Source organism: Pyrus communis, chromosome 11 (assembly GCF_963583255.1).
Source record: "Pyrus communis chromosome 11, drPyrComm1.1, whole genome shotgun sequence".
NCBI lineage: Eukaryota > Viridiplantae > Streptophyta > Magnoliopsida > Rosales > Rosaceae > Pyrus > Pyrus communis.
In genome coordinates, this window is record NC_084813.1 from 14,017,275 (window position 1) to 14,022,989 (window position 5,715).

Sequence of the window (5,715 nt, forward strand, 5' to 3'; positions counted from 1 at the left end):
TCTTGACAAAGGTTGTGGAGTTGCTGGCTGCATAGCTGTATCCTCAATCACGTTATGAATGAGGATATCATTTGAATTAAAAGCATTCCTCCTGTTGCTAAATTGCAAGTGAAAAAAAATAAATTTGTCCAATAAGCCTGAGAAATTCATTTAGCAACTGTTGTTGTTCCACTAGTCTTTGATTTAATACCAAGTCTTTGCAAGGCATCCCAAAAAGCTTTTCACCAAATTACCAATTATCAAAGCATTCAATTCATTTGGTTCATCTTCAAGAATGAGATTGACCTTGTACCTACATTTAGAAACTCAAGCTAATGAGATTTTTGAGAATCGTAGGTTTTCACAAACATAATAAGCAAAAAAGTTGAAACAAAACAGATTACAAATGTGGAGTAATGTTACATAATCATATGGCTATCATGTGTGACCAAATATGGGAAGACATAAAAAAATAAAAATAAAAATAAAAAAGGAAACAAAGAAAGAAATATTTTTGTCAGAATAGGAAAAAAACAGTAAGATTTAGGTTTGTACACGTTTGGCAACCACTGCATATATCTATTATAAAATTGCTTTCATGATCTGGAATTTATAAATAAAAAAAAAATTAAGTGTGATCAAATTAATTATTACACCAAAATTGTAAATTTTGCACAGTGTGAATAACCCTATATGTATTTATTTGTCTTAATTGGTTAATGAGAACAAACAACATGGTATCAAGAAAGAGTAAATTTTTTGTTAGTGTTGCTTCAAATACCATGGTGTTGGAATTTGGTTTGGATGTTTTTGACAAATAAACTGTCCAGTGGTTGGATCGTTTTGCATCTGTTTCATGCAGTTCAGGTAAGCATTGTACCACCAGTTGAACTGTGTGTCAAAACGCTTGATAGATGCTCTACACACAAATGTATCGTCCTATGATATGTTTTGTCACATAGTCGTAACAGTGAGAACTACAATATAATTTAGTTTGATTAAAAAAGTTAAAATCCAATGGTAAGATTTTAAGAAAAGACAAAAAATAAAAGTTATGTTTTATACCTTATGCAAATTTGGATCCAAAAAAGCCAATTCATCAATTATAACTTTTTTAGTACTTTGGAAAATCTGAGCTTCGTTTCCTTGGATTGCAGAGGGGGAAGTTATTTCCAGAGCTTCTTTACAATCAGAAAACCTGTAGGATTCAAAACATTTTATCAGTTTAACAATCATAAACAAACAAAAAAGATAGCAAATGTTTTGTATGTAAAAAAAATAGAGTTATTTTTTTTTTAAAACAGATTATATACTCACACTGACTTATATGTGTGTTGTAACCACACCACAGAAAAAATGATTAATGAACAATATTAATGACATTAAGAAAGTTAAAAAACAAAAGACAATACAAAAGAGATGAAACAATTGGCTCATAACAGAATATCAATTACTTCATAACTGTTAATGAAAAACTAAACATGTTTAAATCAATCTAGCACACAAAACTAAATAAAAACAGAAATAAAGTAAGAAAACGACTAATAGCAGTGACCAACCAGTGATAGATTGATACATTTGTAAACTAACTGGCCAAGAAGGAAGGAAACATATAATGAGAAATTGGATGAAAGAAAGATAACAAAAGTTTAGGATGACAAAAGATCCAAATAATGCAAACGAAACAACATGTGTACACACCAAAATAAACAGAGTACAAGTAAGTTTTTAACAAAACGGAATACCGAGGTAGATCTTGACTTTCAAACTTGTGAAAACAACAATGATTGGCAAAAAAAATTCCTCTGCTGACGAAGAAGAAAATGCTTCAGCAATGTCTGCCCACAACGTTACTGTTAGTTCCTATTTTCTGTAGATAAAGAAACGACAAATAAATTTTTGACCTTTTTATACCAGCAGAGCAACAAATATTGAAAACATTCTGTAAGAATAGGGATAAGAAGTGAAAAATAACCTAATATTTTGGATAACCACATCACACTTGTACACAACCTTTTGATTAATCTGTTTAGGTTCAAGCTGCTGCAGAGCGCTTATACGACCAATGACATCTTATCATTTAAAAAAGAAACACATGCACATTATTAAACTCCATTTTAGGAAGTAAACACACGCTTTAAGCCACGTATATGCACATAGATATTAACAGTACCTGTGAGGATGTCAACTTTGTTTAAGCGAGGGTAGAGCTTGTTATAGTCTTGCAGGAAAAATCAATGGCGAGGGATGGGTGGAAACACACTTGCTAATTTTCGAAAAGCTGTCTTCGAGGTGAACAAAACCTGAGTTTCATGCGGCACCACCTTGTATTGTCCCCTAATTTTAATAGTTCAAAATTCTGTGATTTCATAGCATGCACCAGCTTCAGTTTTTGAAGCCATGACATCATAATCAACATCGAATGTAGAGGCCTCAACTGCATGTTGCTTCACATCGTATTAAAAAAGAGGAAAAAAAAGTCAAAAAATCAATTAACAAATAAATGAAAACACAAATTATACACTCGACAACACATACAATATGAGATGAATCAAATTGTTACCATGAGTAAATACAACGAATGAACGCAATTAAATTATTTGGAACAAAATCTAAAAAAAAATTCCATCAACACATAAAAGTTTACAACAGAAAACACCACATGGTAAATATAAGGAAAGAAAGGCAAAAATTGAGGAAAACATAGGTGATGCACACATTTTGCTGATCATAACATATCTAAGTCTAACCTTCTAGCATGTAAAAAACCATGGCAACATAAACATTATCCAGTGAGTTAATAGTTGTTGATTTGAGTTTTGGGTAAAATAATTAGATAGTTATTTCTCACCGTTTCGTCAACCAATATACAGTGCAGGTTTGTGTACTTTTGAACAGTCCCTGGAATCGTCGATTTCCAAATCCTGCATATCCGAATTCTGATTTTGTCCTCCTTTGTGTATGGTCTTAATTGATTAATAGGAGTTGGGCGCACATTTTCCATTTATCCTATCAAAAGGGAATTTCAACGACACATCAGAAACTCCCACAAAACTACAAAAAGAAAAAAATGACAAAAACTATAAACGATCCATAATTTATTCACCCATGGCCTAAAAGGAAGACATGGAGACTTTAACACCAAGAAACGAACAAGACGACCACCATCACTAATAGCAATAGCTACAACAATGAAATCGCGAAGCTAAGGACCACACGAAAAAGAAATGGCAACAACAAAATTCCAGACACTAAGACTGCACATAGACCACACTCGACCGAGCTCTAATCAAACAGAATTCATTTTAAATAAAACCTATACATAAGAAACTCACACAACCAAAAACCAAACTCTGTCTCATTCAATCCCTCACAAAAACCCATAACAACAGGAAAAGTAAAAAATTTGAAAAAACTCACACAGTTTTATATCTTTGACGAAGCTAAATTTTTTGAACATGAGACAACGGCAGACAGCGACAAAACACAGATTCGTCAACAACGAAAGGAGAAAACGGTGAGTGAAAGAAAAAAAAAAGGTTTGAGAGGGACAGAGAAGACCAAAAGAAAGCAGGAAACGGAAAGTGGAAGAAAAAAGGGTTTGAGAGAGACAGAGAAGACCAAACGGGAATTAAAAGATGAAAAAGAGAAGCCAAAAGAACCAATCGACGATGATCAACACGTGGATGGGACAATCCCGTACTTTCACTGTACCGACAAACAGAGAATAATGAAAAAAAAAAAAAGGAAAACAAAGAAGACACCAAGGGGCATTTAAGCCATTACACCGGTGGTGTACAGGTTCGAGGTCAGGATCGGAAAACGATAGAAAAGCACAAATGGGTATGGAAACGGAACAAAAAGCAGGGTGGGTATAGGATGAGAAACAAACCTCACGATGACCAACACGTGGTATGAGAGAGGCCCCGTTAAGTTCACTATGTATTACATTTTTTAATATTTTTTCTGTCTTCCCACCAGCCATATATGTCTTCCCACCAGCCATATATGGGTTGAAAAAATTAAGAAGGTATAAATTTTTATTGTTAGTTGTGCCACAAACCACGTGGCCTTGTTTTAATCATATTTTTTTTGTTCTCCCAATAGCTATACATGGGTTTAAAAAATTAAGAAGGTATAAATTTTTATTGTTAGTTGTGCCACAAACCACGTGCCCCTGTTTTAATCACATTTTTTTTAATATTTGTTTTGTTTTCCTAACAGCTATACACGGGTAGACAGGGAGAGCAACAGTCAAACAAAATAAGAAAGCAAACAGAAAATTCCATAAGACACAACCCAAATAGAGGGTGACTAGATGATGGACGCGTGGAGTGAATGGGTAAAACAGTCATTCGACTGTACAAATGTGGAAACAACAAGAGAAACAGAGCAAAAATCGAGGGGCATTTCCGCCCTTTTACTATTGTTGAACAGTGACTTCCCATCAGCCATACATGGGTTGAAAAAATTAAGAAGGTATAAATTTTTATTGTTAGTTGTGCCACAAACCACGTGGCCCTGTTTTAATCGTATTTTTTTAATATTTTTTTTGTTCTCCCAATAGCTATACATGGGTTTAAAAAATTAAGAATGTATAAATTTTTATTGTTAGTTGTGCCACAAACCACGTGGCCCTGTTTTAATCACATTTTTTTTAATATTTGTTTTGTTTTCCCAACAGCTATACACGGGTAGACAGGGAGAGCAACAATCAAACAAAATAAGAAAGCAAACAGAAAATTCCATAAGACACAACCCAAATAGAGGGTGACTAGATGATGGACGCGTGGAGTGAATGGGTAAAACAGTCATTCGACTACACAAATGTGGAAACAGCAAGAGAAACAGAGCAAAAATTGAGGGGCATTTCCGCCCTTTTACTATTGCTGAACAGTGACTTCCCACCAGCCATACATGGGTTGAAAAAATTAAGAAGGTATAAATTTTTATTGTTAGTTGTGCCACAAACCACGTGGCCTTGTTTTAATCGTATTTTTTTAATATTTTTTTTGTTCTCCCAATAGCTATACATGGGTTTAAAAAATTAAGAATGTATAAATTTTTATTGTTAGTTGTGCCACAAACCACGTGCCCCTGTTTTAATCACATGTTTTTTTAATATTCGCTTTGTTTTTTCAACAGCTATACACGGGTAGACAGGGAGAGCAACAGTCAAACAAAATAAGGAAGCAAACAGAAAATTCCAAAAGACACAGCCCAAATAGAGGATGACTAGATGATGGACGCGTGGAGTGAATGGGTAAAACAGTCATTTGACTGTACAAATGTGGAAACAGCAAGAGAATCAGGGCAAAAATCGAGGGGCATTTCCGTCCTTTTCCTATTGCTGAACAGTGCCGAGTTCAACTGAGTTTTAGTAAATATAATGTGTCCAACTTCTTCACATGAATAACATTTACAGCTACTCTTATCTTTTGGTGTTTTTTATTTTCTAATCCAAGGTCTACCACTTCTTTTCCTAAATTGTTTAGGAATATATTTTCTCTTCCTATATGTGCTTGAAGGTCTCATGCTGAAATTCTTATATTGTTTGTATGGTTTGTATGATATATATTTCTTTTTATTTGTTTTCTTATGTTTATTTTTTTTATGACAATCATACTGTTATGGTAAACCTATATTTTTACAACTCATGTAAAATTGTTTCCTAACTTGTCTCTTAGCTTTTATTTGACCGCACTCTTGTCTAAGTATATCATATAATGTTGAATT